The following is a 13527-nucleotide window of genomic DNA, read 5'->3' as shown; positions in this document are numbered from 1 at the left end:
TAAAGAGATAGTAGAGGAATACCTTGTTAATCTAAATGAATTTAAGTCTCCAGGACCAGATGAACTACATCCAAGGGTATTAAAAGAACTGGCAAATGTAATATCGGAGCCATTGGCAATAATCTTTGAGAACTCCTGGAAAACAGGAGAAATCCCAGCAGACTGGAGGAGGGCAAACATTGTCCCCATCTTCAAAAAGGGGAAAAAACAGGATCTAAACAATTATCATCCAGTTAGTCTGACATCAATACCAGGAAAAATTCTAGAGCAGATTATTAAGCAGAGGGTTTGTGAACATCTAGAAGGTAATGCCATAATCACAAAAAGTCAACACGGGTTTCAGAGAAAGAAATCATGCCAGACAAACCTGATCTCTTTTTTTGATAAAATTACCAGCTTGTTAGATGAAGGGAATGCTGTGGATATAGTATATCTTGATTTCAGTAAGGCCTTTGACAAAGTTCCCCATGATATTCTTGCAAAGAAGCTTGTAAAATGTAGGCTAGACAAGGCAACTGTTACATGGATTTGTAACTGGTTGACCGACCGAACGCAAAGTGTGCTCAACAATGGCTCCTTTCATCCTGGAGAGAAGTGACCAGTGGGGTCCCACAAGGCTCTGTCCTCGGGCCAGTTCTATTCAACATCTTTATCAATGACTTGGAGGACAAAATTGGGGGAATACTTATCAAATTTACAGATGACACCAAATTAGGAGGAGTAACTAATACTCCAGAGGACAGGACCAAGATTCAAAATGACCTGAACAGATTAGAAAACTGGGCCAAAGCTAACAAAATGAAATTCAACACAGAGAAATGTAAGGTACTGCACTTAGGGCAGAAAAATGAAAAGCACAGATATAGCATGGGGGACACCTGGCTGAATGAAACTACGTGTGAAAGGGATCTAGGAGTCCAAGTAGACCACAAGTTGAACATGAGTCAACAGTGTGATGTGGCAGCTAACAAGGCCAATGCGATTTTAGGCTGCATCAATAGAAGTATAGTGTCTAGATCCAGAGAAGTAATAGTGCCACTCTATTCTGCTCTGGTCAGGCCCCACCTGGAATACTATGTCCAGTTCTGGGCACCACAATTAAAAAAGGACATTGAGAAACTGGAGCGTGTCCAAAGGAGAGCGACTAAAATGGTGAAAGGTCTAGAAACCATGCTCTATGAGGAACAACTTAGGGAGCTGGGGATGTTTAGCCTGGAGAAGAGAAGGTTAAGAGGTGATATGATAGCCCTGTTTAAATATTTGAAGGGATGTCATATTGAGGAGGGAGCAAGCTTGTTTTCTGCTGCTCCAGAGAACAGGACCCGGAACAATGGATGCAAGCTACAGGAAAAGAGATTCCCCCTCAACATTAGGAAGAACTTCCAGACAGTAAGGGCTGTTCGACAGTGGAACACACTCCCTCGGAGTGTAGTGGAGTCTCCTTCCTTGGAGGTCTTTAAACAGAGGCTGGATGGCCATCTGTCAGGGATGTTTTGATTTGGATTTCCTGCATGGCAGGGGTTGGACTGGATGGCCCTTGCGGTCTCTTCCAACTCTATGATTCTATGATTCTACTTAGTAAGTACTAAGTACAATAAATAAATTGCAGGTCCATCCTGTGAGTAGTTTTACAAGGCCTTTGGGTGTTTTTTCCTGCCCCACCCCCCCAAAAATGCTGGTGTCTCCCAAAACCACAAACCCTAGGCTCCTGTAGGATGGAGCCATGGCACTGCAAGCGGTGTCACATTGTGTTATTTCCACACTTTAGAGCAGTGTAGGTCCCCCCACATTGTGCCCTTTAAGGGATTGTGGACTTCACCTCCCAGAATCCCAGGCTATTGGCCAACATGGCTGAGGCCTCTATGAGAGGAAGTCCAAAATTCTCTTAAAGCCGGGCACAGTTTGGGGACCACCACTGCTTTAGATTACACCTTAAGTTCCTTTTTGGGCTTCAGTGTCTCTATTGTCGCGAGATTTTGTCGCCTTCTTCTAGGGAGGTGTCCTCGGACGCAGCGAAATCTCGCGAGATTTTTCCTCCAATGGAGCTGGCGGCCGGAGGCACATGCGCGTTGTCACCTCCGTCGCCTGGGCGACCTCTACAAAATGGCGGCGCCCAGCGCTGAGGAGATTTCCAGGTAGCTGAGGCCCGGGAGGAGCAGCTGCATTCTCTTGGTGCGACGCCTGCCTTCCATCTTGATGGCGGCAGAGGAGGAGGATCTCCTCAGGCACTTCAGGGCCTCGTCGGTCCAAGTCCTGTCCGACCATGGCAGGCTGGTAGGGAAGCTCTTTGGGAGAGAGGAGAGGAGAGGAGCCATAGCCTGCATCCAGACTGGAGAAATGACCCGGTTTGGCCCCGCTTTAACTCTGTTGTCTGGCTCTTTGCTATGGAATTCTGGGAGCTGAGTTTGTTGCTCTGTATAACTATTACAATACAAAATACTAAAATGCGTTCCACAAAGTGCAGTTTCTTTCAACTTTGCTTGCTGTCGTGCAGGTAATAATAATGTTGGAAAATGCAGCTCAAGTTGGTTAAGATGACCTTAGATTCTGGGTAGAATACAACACAGTTATGTTCTGGGCTCATGATGCTGCCTTCCCCCTGCTTCAGATGAAAGGATGGCATAAGAGTTGGATGATCTAATATAAGAAGAGACAGCGAATGGTTTAGGAGGCGTGTGAGGGTGATAATGGATTTAAAATGGAATGGAAAGCTGAACAAATGAAAAGAAATTCAGTAGAGGGCAATTCAAAACATAGGCAAAAACAAACAAAACCCTGCAATTTGGCTCAGCAGTCGATCCTAAAAACCATGTAGGAGTCTAGATGATCGCAAGGGGGGCATGATAAAGCAGCAGATGCCCTTCCCACTAGAGTCCATTGGGGCTGTGGTTGAACAAGTTAAAATGTGTTGCTAACAAGTCTACAAGTGGTTCTTTTTGGCTGAGGAATTGCTACTGTCGCCTAGAAGATAAACCGTCCGGTCCATGCACCAGAAGGAAGGAATTCTGCTTTGGTCCTCCGTCGTCTTGTTTGCTTCCATTCTAACAGGCATCTGCTTGGTGGGATTATGTCCCTTGCTTCATTTCTGTTGGTACTCAGAAATTCTCCAGTACAGTGTACTGTGTATTTTAGGTATTAAAAGCGTTTGTGCTAACGAATCTACGTTTGACTTGTTTTCCAGAAACATACACTTTTGCTACTTTCCCCGATGAAAATGCAACAGCCCAAGTATGTATCATTGTTACTTATTTTTTTTTCATTTTGATTTTTTGATGACTGTAGGTCAATACATTTCTCAATACATACAGTATTAAAGGTTTATATTCAACCAGCTCTTTGAATAAGGATAGTGGGTAAAATTGTCCTTTTATGTATACAGTTTCACTCCAATCCTATCCTCAACAATATAACTGCATTTATACCTAAGGCTGCAATATTGTGCTCTTATCAGCACATTCTGAGGAAGCAGATTGCAATCCATAAAGGTTCATGCTAAAATCTGTTAGTGTCAAAGATGCTCCAGGACTCCTGTTCCCTCTTCCCTTCCTTTTATACTGAAGCAGATTAACACAACTGTCTCTGGGGAAAAAAATACAGTCCACCCTCCATATCCGCAGACTTGCCATCTGTGGATTTCAGCATCCGTGGACAGCAAGCCAACATGGGAGGAGGTGTTGGAAAGAAAAGGAAGGAAGAGGCAGAAGAAGAGGCGGAAGCAAGGGAGGGAAGATGAGGGAGGAGGAAGAGGCGGTGGCAGCCACATTGAGGGGGAGAAGGAAGAAGAAGGAGGAGGGAGAGCAGTAGCGGAAGAGTAGGAAGAGCAGAGGCGGCGGGGGTAAGAGGAGAAGGAGAAAGAGGAGGAGGAGCAAGGAAGAAGAGAGAGGAAAAAGAGCAGCGGTAGCGGGGGTAAGAGGAGGAGGAGGAAGAAGGAAGAGGAGCAGGAAGAGAAGAAAGAGTGATGGTGATGGCGGAGGAGAAGAGGAGGAGGAAGGAGGGAGGAAGAGATGGTGGGGTGATGGGGGTAAGAGGAGGAATGAGGAGAAAGAGTGGCAGTGGTGGTGGAGGAGGAGTGAGGCAACCACCTTCCACAGGGAGGCAGGCTTTGGGAGGGCAGGTTGGCAAAGTCCCATTGTCCCCAGTGGTGGCTGCACCACTATTGAGGACAGTAGGACTTGAGCATCTGTGGATTTTGGTGTCAGCTGTGGAATCCAAAATGGATTCCCCATGGATACTGAGGGCCCACTGTATTAAAGGAAAATATTAAGATTATTGTCATTTGTATGACCCACTGGAAAAAGTGGAGGTTGAGAGCACGCATACATATTCTTCTATAAAGAATCAGACACTTAAATTTTAGCTTTGCCAGAAAAAAGTAGAGGTACTTCTTTGAAAGGTGAGAAACTTTTTTCCAGCAAACAAGATGTCATACACAAAGGTTAGTTTCAATTTTTTATTGCAATTCCAGTAGAGTTGCTTTTTTTAAAAGAAATTGTTTTGAAGGGAGGGTATATCATTAAGTAATCATTAGGGAAACAGAAGATTCAGTTCTTCACAAAGAACTGACAAAGTGTGTCAGAAAGCTGTAGATATTCTGCCCTGCACTTGTGAAATGCTAATGTTGGCATTACTGAAACATTAAGAAAGATTAGGGGGAAGAGATTGGCCTCATTCGATTTAACTCGGTTTGCAAACCGGATTATAGGTGCCTCATTCACACTGGAGCCGATTACAACCATAAGTGTGTTCGGGGTGAATCGACACAAGTCCGCAAGAGCGAGTTCTTTTGAATACGGAGTTGTCACAAATGTGAACACGCTCCCAATCAGATTTGGGGCATCAAGGAAGGAGGGGCAATGGGCAGAGGGTGGGCAGAAGGGTGGAACATACCCAAAGGTCTGGCCAAGCATTCTTTGTTCCCTCTCAATGCTTGTGGTTCTGTGGAGCTCTTTGTGATTTCAAATTTCCAGCGCTGTCAAAGTGATCTATTTAAATCACCACGCAGCTATTTTCTGCTTCTGTCGATGAATTGGTTCCCTTTTACCCTGTGGGCCAGAGGTACGTGAAGTTCGGGGGATGTCCTTGGGGGGACATGGTGTGGCGTGTGTGTGTGTGTGTGTGTGTGTGTGTGTGTGTATTTAAATATTTAAAAATACTTTGACAGATTCTGTACATCGTTGCATTTGCATGAATTCATGGGGGGAGTCATGGGTGCTGTGGAGGGATTCTTCCCTGGCATGCATGGATCCATGGGTGCCTCGGGGAGATGCTTTCCTGGCATGCATGGAAGAATCCCCCCCACGGCACCCATGGATTCATGCATGCCAGGGAAGAATCCCCCAATGGCATCTATGACTCTCCCACCCCGTGAACCTATGCAAATGCAACAGTGTGCAGAAGCTGTCAATTTTTTTTAAAAAAAGAAACACGCTGCACCATCCCCCCCCCCCCCCCCAGGAACCTCCCTCCCTGTCTTCAAGAACTATGAGCCTGGTGATCCAAATTGTAGAATATATGTGAAGAATCTCTCTAAACAGGTTCAGGAAAAAGTAAGTAGGAATTGCTCAAAAATAATTTTGCTTAATTTGTCTAGGACTCTGCTAGCTTTTCTTTACAAGCTTGTTTTTTCATTCCAGGACTTGAAGTTTATTTTTGGAAGATATGTTTATTTTTCATCAGAGGTTGAACGAATAATGTAAGTAATGGCTCTATGACTTTTTGAATAGGTTGGACTAGGGTTGGTTACTTGGGCTGTGATACATTTGTGAACTTCACATATTTCTCCTACTTTCTTCTCTTTATCTGTTTAACTCTTTATCTGTAAAAGTTATTTTCTTTATCTGTTTAACCCTTATCCCAGTGGTTAAAAAAAAAATCAACATTTGCATTGAATTACTTTTGGAGTATTTTTACAGTTTGTGGGAGTTGTAGTGTGTTTCAGGGAAAATACCTGAGGAGAAGAGCATGGAAGGTAAATAACCACTGAATCTGTTGAAAAATCCTTTGAATCCACAGACTTTTTATTCCATCACTCATCTGTTGGGAAACTGGTGTGGACAGTGTGAATTTGTTTCTGACTAGAAGAAAGTTCTGTTGGCTCTGCTTCTATTCCAAGAAAATGATTTAATGAATCATCACTGTGGCCTGTTTACATGAATGATCTGTTGTGGTACTTAATGGACATATAAAGAACCCTGTGTCTGTTGACTTATCCTAGGTTTGATATATGCTTGATGAAAGAAGGCCGCAGAAAGGACAAGCATTTATTGGGTTTTCTGATGAGAAAGCAGCTGCAAAAGCCTTGAAGGAAGTAAATGGATATGTTTTGTTTGACAAGCCCATGATGGTTGTATCCTTTCCTGAAGGTCTTTCTTTTTATTTAAATGTTGCCATCTGAAGGTGGGTTGGATCATCTCCTTGTATGTATTGGGGAATCTCTTCTTGGAAAGCACACCGTTCTGAAAGTTAATACCTTGCATCCATTTTGTTAATACCTTGCATCCATTTAGTACTTCAAAGCTCTTGAAAAATCAGTTTTCTCTAGTGTTTATATCTCTCAGGAGTCTTGCAGTGTTAAGAGCTGATACAGTCTGCCTATGAATAGTAAACACATGTATAAATAGGGAAAAGGAGTTAAAAAGGCCATGCAATGTGCCTTCCCCCCTAATGTTCAAATAGTCTGACCTGACACCAGTTAAAGACTTCTAAGATAGGTCCAAAACTCTGTGTGCAGCTTTCTAATGACAGGTCTTTTTAGGAGTGATTGAGATTGCTTTGAGAGCCCATCAGTGTTTCACAGTCTTAAATTACTTTTTGTTTGCCTTGTAATGAAATATACATTAACACTTCTTGTGTAGTTTGTGTGTTAAACACTTTACAATATAGTCTCACTCCTTTTGCTTCTGATTGTATGCATTACACAATACAAATGAATTCAAAGACATAGCCATGTTAGTCTGGAAAACCAGTATGCAGTATGTGGCACCTTTGGGACAAACTGAAAGAAAGAAGCTGGTCGCATGGGCTTTCATAGACTTGTGCCTACTTCCACCACATACATCTGAAGAAGTAGGCTCAAGTCTATGAAAACTCATGCTAATAACGTCTCTCTTTCATTTAGTCTCAAAGGTGCTGCAAGATCCCTTTTCAAAATGTAAATGTACATTGAATTAGGAGCATAGTTTGTTTGACATATTAACAAACAAGTCATTCCACAATAACAACAACAACAACAACAACTTATTTATTTATAGCCTGCCCAATCATGAGGAATCCGCGTATGTTACAATAGTAAAAATATATGGAATATAATAAAATCCAAATTTAGTCCCTTCCCAACCCTCCTCCCAATACTAAAATTACAATTACACAATTTAAAAACAGTTAAATACAATAATTTAAAAATCGGAAATAATAGGTAGGCAACCGACATAGATCATAGTATGCGGGGAGAGGAATTAAGTTAGGAAGACCTGCCAGAAGAGATTCAGCTTCTTAAAGGCTGCAAGAGTGGAAATATGACATATCTCCTCTGGCAGGTCATTCCATAGCTTGGGAGCAACAGTAGAGAAGGCCCTCTGGGTTACTGAAATCAGTCTAGATTTTTTCGGCTGAAGTAGGTTCTTTCCTGAGGACCTTAGTGTGTACAGTGTGTACAGGAGAAGGTGACCCCTTAAGTATTCTGGTCCCATGTATGGCTTTAAAGGTAATCAACACCTTGTACCTCCCCAGAAACTAATTGGCAGCCAGTGAAGGGACTTCAAGACCCGTGTTATATGGTCATTACGAGAAGTTATTAGTCATGTCTCCAAAAATCCAGTTCTTCTTTCTTATAGAGGCAGTATTATTTACATAATATTATTTACATAATAACTTAAAATAGCCTGGACCATAATCATTGAATCATTCAGTTAATAAATCAGAAGTGCTGTTCTACTAATTTTGGTTGTATCAACATACAGTCTTCCCTGTGTATCCACGGAGGATTTGTTCTGGATTTCCCCCCCCCCCCCCCCCCCCCCGGAAAAAGAAAAACATGGTACCTCAAGCCCTCATTGATTTCAAACATGTGTGCAGCCACTAACATGGATGTGTGCACATGCCCCCACTGAAAGCAACAAGGATTGCCTTCTGCGGATGGTTAAATTCATGGATGGCAAGCCCACTAATATTGACAGCCTTCTGTAATATCTCTTTGCAAAACAAATTATCTTTGGAAGTCTAACAGACCAAAGTAGTGTTAGATTGTGTCAAGCTGTGGAACAATTTGTTCTAAAAATGATGAGTTTTTTTTTATTTGTAATAAATGACTAAGATAGTAGTTATGCACTGGGAAGTGTCATAATTTTCCATAGTATTTTATTTCCACATTCTCTGTTGTTGGTGAATCACAGTTGCAATCACTTGCTTCTCTTCCTTTTCTTAATAAAAATCTCAGCAATTTGCCCGATCAGCAAGGCCTAAGCCAGATTCCAAAGAAGAAAAAAGAAAAGACAAGTTGAAAAAACCCTGAAGGCAAGTAATTCTTTAACATACCACTTTCCCTGAATAATCTTTTTTGTAAAAATTGCAGAAGTTATGAATTTGTTTTCATTGAGGTAATAAATCTTTTTTTTTAGACTGTCCATACTGTAAATTCAGACTTCAATAAATGAAAACTCTTGTAAGTTTCACATGGAAAGGTAGAAGTTGGGAAGTATAGTAATAAGACTCATTTTCTATATCTCTAGTTTGACATCTTTTTTTAAGCTTGTAGAGAAGCTGCGAGACACCACTTCAGCTCCATTTTCTTCATGCTTGACTCTCCCATACACTTTACTATTATGGATTATTTGCAGAATTTGTCCAGGAACACAGGGAAGCTGGGAGTAGAGAGGGTGGGGTTCGAACATGCACCTCTGACACAATGTAGCATTAATAAGTCATCAGTGTAAGGACAAATCTTTCTATTGGGAACTAACTTAGCATGTGGCCTTACACTTCCAGTATGATATGATATAATCCAGACATAGCTTCATTGTTATCTTGGTTATAACTACACTAGGCCTTGACATCAATGCTAGCTGGTTTATTAAGCTACTTCTTAACTAGTTGCAGCAATATGTTTTTTTACATTGGAATGAAAATACTTTATAGTCTTTTAGATGTCTTATTTTCTCCACTTAGAATATAAGATCACAAATAAATCAGTTCCTGGTGTTTTAAGGCAGGATTCTAGATTTACCTCTTAAGAAGGTTCACCTTGTACCTAAAATGTTGTGCTTTTATTAGGGGGTACAAGCCTTCTGCCCATTTTAATTGTTTAAACACTTTCTTGAAGCAGGATGTTACCCACCCTGATGATTTGATTGCTAGAGATGCAGTACATGAACATAAGTAAATAACAGGCTACATTTCAGATGAAGGAACAGACAAAACTATAAATTTTTCCTGCCCGTGAAAACTCTATGAAATTCATGGGGACACCATTAGTCAAAAGGCAACTTGAAGGCACATTTACCAAATAGGTCATGGCCCCAGCTATTCACTTGTTTTTTAAAAAAATGTACATATCCATCCATTGCAACCTACTGGTCTCCATATGTTTTGAACCACTGCTTCCATAATTCCTTACTGTTGGTCATGTGAGAAGATGGAGTTCAAAATATTTGAGTGATAGCAGATTACTTAGTCTACAGTAGAGTTTGAATATATATTGTAATTTAGATGGCATCCTAAAATGCACACCAACAATATGTCTAGAAAGTTTTTCTTCTGGCCAGATCTGGAGTGTTTGATCCTCAGATTCTGTAATTACTCTCCTTGCGCTGAGGTCCGTTCTGGATCCCCCCATGTAAGGGAAAATCTGCCTATGCTCGAGCCCCATAGGAAATAATGGGGCACATGCATGTGGCAGAGCGGCGCGCGTGCCCCATGGGCGCACACACCACTTTCCCTCCTCACGCGGCTTTTGCGTAAGCTGGAAGCAGTGTAAAATGCATCCACGCATGGCGCAGTCGCACTGTACCTAACTGATTAAGGTGTGCAGTTTCTAGCATTTTGATTATTTTGATCACATTTGTCATTGGTGTTCCTTTAAATGTCTGGTAATGCATGTTACCTCTGGTAATGCATGTTCAAAATAGTTGAGTGGTAGCAGATTACTTAGTCCACAGTTGAGTTTGAATATATATTGTAATATAGATGGCAGCCTAGAATGCACACCAACAATATGTCTAGAAAGTTTTTCTTCTGGCCAGATCTGGAGTGTTTGATCCTTAGATTCTATAATTACCTAACTAATCAAGGTGTGTAGTTTCTAGCAGTTTGATTATTTTGATCACACTTGTCATTGGTGTTCCTTTAAATCTCTGGTAATTCATGTTACAATATATTCCAGATAGTTAGTAATAGGTTTTTGTTTTTGTATTTTACATATCCCAAACCCTCAGTTTGGGACACTAAAGCACTGACTGGAAGAGAGCTTTCTGTGTATGCACACAGTCCTTCCTTCACTCACACATCGCTCTGTGTTTAATGCTATACAGCTGCTTTATGATAGAACAAAATATATGTAGACCTTTACCTCCCCGTTGCCTGTACTCAGCAAACAACTGAACAGCATTGAAGAATAAGCTGCTTCGCGAGCTCAGTTGTCTTTGTAGGGCTGTGGAGCACTCTGTCCCTTGCTTAGCCAATATGGAAGCTGACTGGGGTCATGTGGCAGGTTGTTTTACCTTTTAATCCCATTTCTGTAAGATTAAAACATTAGTCTGGATCCAACACTACAAAAAAAGAGCTAGGTTGGGTTTAATTATTCATATTGCTTTAAAATCTAATGTTTTGATTATTCTTAACGAAAATTTATTTCCACAAATGCTGTCTAGTATAATGTTGGCTTTTGCATTTGAATTCTGTCTCCGGGGGGGGGGGGGGGGTGAGTTCTGGTCTGAGAGTGTATTCATTTATTTTATTATCCAAAATGCTTTTCTTTGTATGTCAGTCTTGAGGCAAAATTGATCATTGCCATAAGTGGAAACTGGATTGCCACAGATTGAAGAACCGATTTAAACGCTGACATTTTAAAGTCAAATTGTCTTCTGCTGTGTTAATGACCTCCGTAACTTAATCTCATGTTAAACTGATGTTATCTCATGTTCAATACTGGGAATGTTGCTTATTTGTCACCAAACATAGCTAGTACATATGGTTGCTTCCAGTATCTCTACTTTAGCACAGGTTCAGGGAAATCCTCCTCTGTCCCAGCCAGGAAATAGATCTGCCCAGCATAAATAAATGACTTTGGCAGGAGAAGATGGTCAGTACATTTTTTTCAGACCTTTTATCTGTGGCTTAATATATAACCATAGCCTGTGCAACACTCAAAGGGGAGGAATTCTCCATAGTGTCAAATAAGATGAGTGTTAGGAAAATTGCTCTCCACTCCAATTTTATTTCTGTGATTATAAGTAGCTGATGTATATTGTCCTGAGATTAATGCTTTCCTGATGTGTCATTTCATTGAAAATGTTTTGAATAGATACATTAGGCATAAATGAATAGGAAATGGATTAGAAGCTGGACCATGCTGTCTTATTCTGGCAAAAATATGAAGGTGTTGAGTAACTTCTGCCTAAAACTGCAATCTTGGGCAGAACCACACTGGAACAAGAGAGAAAAGCTTAGCTTTAGTAAATGGCATAAAAATATAATTCTGTTGTGAGCTCTGCCATTACTCTGATATCTTTGTTAAAATATATATTTGTGGTAGATTCAGAGCTGTTGTGCACATTTCTTCCTCTTTTGTTTTGTCAGAAGATTAATAAGTGACAACTTGTTTACATTAGGCAGTCTAAAGAATGAATCCTGTAACAGAGACTAAAAGGATTAAACCATATTCTGCTGTTCTTCTTTAGAAACATTCCTGCGTAAATACTGCAGTAATACTGTCATGCAAAGTGTAACCTTTCTTGTTGTATCCTTTTTTTGTGTATTTTCCCTGCATTTCTTTTCTAGAATTGCATTGGAGAGTAAATCAGTAGATCTCTAATGACACAATTTCAGTAAGCCATGCTTGTTATTTAACAGGGCCCCTATAATAGGGTGAGCCAGCAATAGCGGGGTTAGGGGGGCTGTATTAGCCCCTAAGGGGACCTTAGGGGAACCACTACACCTCATACCACTATACCTTTGAGAACTTTTTAAATGAGGGGGGCTGTGGGGCCACAAAAATGGCCACACTTTCCTTACCCTTGCTATAGAAACTCGTACAGTAAAATGTAACTTTTAAAAACTGCATTAACCAATACTTTGGCTACTAGACCTTCAGCCAGTATACATTGCTCTGCTTACATTCATAGAGCTAAAATGCTATATACTGACTGAAGGCCTGGCTTTAATTATATATACTGAAATGATTTTGTATTATACAGTCTTCCAATATGACAGTGTCTTGAGGAGACAAATTAAAGCTCTGGTAAAAAAAAACATTTTGTCTTATGAATAACAACTTTCAGGATTTTTTTTCTTTTGGATGCTTTCTCCCCATATTAATTTGAAGTAGCAGTTGAAGCAGTATTACATAAGCAGTAAATGAAATTACTGACTTCTTTTTAGCTAGACATGTTCCTAATTTGGACCAAGACTAATGTTCTGTATAAAATACTGCAAAATTTATCAGTTCAGAATCTATCAGCTGTTCGAGTTAGATCCAGAGTTGCCTTTTTGCATATGGAAAGACTCCTTCTCTTTTCATCAAGGGCCAGTCAAAAGGCATTCCTATTTGAAGAGAGAAGAAGATACTTTTCATTTATTTCCCCCTTTCTTACACTATTTGTAAAGGTTATACAGCTCTAGAGCAAATTTACAGAATACTCCAAGGGAAAAGAAGAGTCAGTAAAACTCACCTCTCCCTCCCCACTCCATCTTTCTTCAGTGGAATCAACCTGTGAGCAAAGTTTTCTCCAATAATTCTGGATCCAAAGTTTAGTTTGTCACATTATTCATAATTCTAAGCTTTCTAGTTGAGAAGTATGTGTATAGGTTTAATGTGCCTTTAAATCATTCCAGGTTCGTTTTCAGTCTCATGTCTTTCAAGCTTGTTCAAGCTCTGGACAGAAGATACAAGATCAGCTGGACTGCTAGACAGTTTGTAAAAGTACTTAAAACATTGCACATGTATGTTATGTACTTTTAAACAATAAAGGCTTTTCAATGTGCTACATAGCTGTGGAATATGTTGTAACTAAAGAACTAATAAACTTTTTCAAATAGTGCCTATTTTTTTTTTATAATGCTTTCGTTCCCATTGCTAGAAAAATGCAAGCACTGAACAACCAAATTTTCCCAAGTGGCGTGCATTTTGTCCTGTTCCAGTACATACATATGAACACTTTCCTGTAGATGCTGAAGCCTTTGATGACGAGGGTAGAACTTATGCCTATGTATTTCACTAGCAGGATGCCAGCCTTGGTTTGAAAGTAGAGTGAAGCAGAAAGCCTCTTGTTCCTCAGTTGAAGTGCATTCTAGAATTTTATGCTTCTTGAGATACAC

At 40.5% G+C, this 13527-nt stretch overlaps 1 long non-coding RNA gene across 2 annotated transcripts; it reads left to right on the top strand.

The window, feature by feature from the left end:
* Positions 1 to 2025: 2025 nt before the first annotated feature.
* Positions 2026 to 13222, top strand: LOC149316938 (uncharacterized). 2 transcript variants are annotated; one of them, XR_016280550.1, is made up of 6 exons: positions 2026 to 2135; positions 3182 to 3228; positions 5634 to 5692; positions 6215 to 6346; positions 8435 to 8511; positions 13045 to 13222. It is a non-coding gene; the product is annotated as an uncharacterized LOC149316938 (long non-coding RNA). The 2 variants fall into 2 exon arrangements; XR_016280551.1 differs by lacking the exon at positions 2026 to 2135 and adding an exon at positions 2150 to 2494.
* Positions 13223 to 13527: the final 305 nt, after the last annotated feature.

Source organism: Sceloporus occidentalis, unplaced genomic scaffold (assembly GCF_023333645.1).
Source record: "Sceloporus occidentalis isolate IW3139 unplaced genomic scaffold, rSceOcc1.0.p SCAF_3, whole genome shotgun sequence".
NCBI lineage: Eukaryota > Metazoa > Chordata > Lepidosauria > Squamata > Phrynosomatidae > Sceloporus > Sceloporus occidentalis.
Note: the sequence above shows the minus strand (reverse complement) of the source record. Positions and strands in the feature narration are given on the sequence as shown.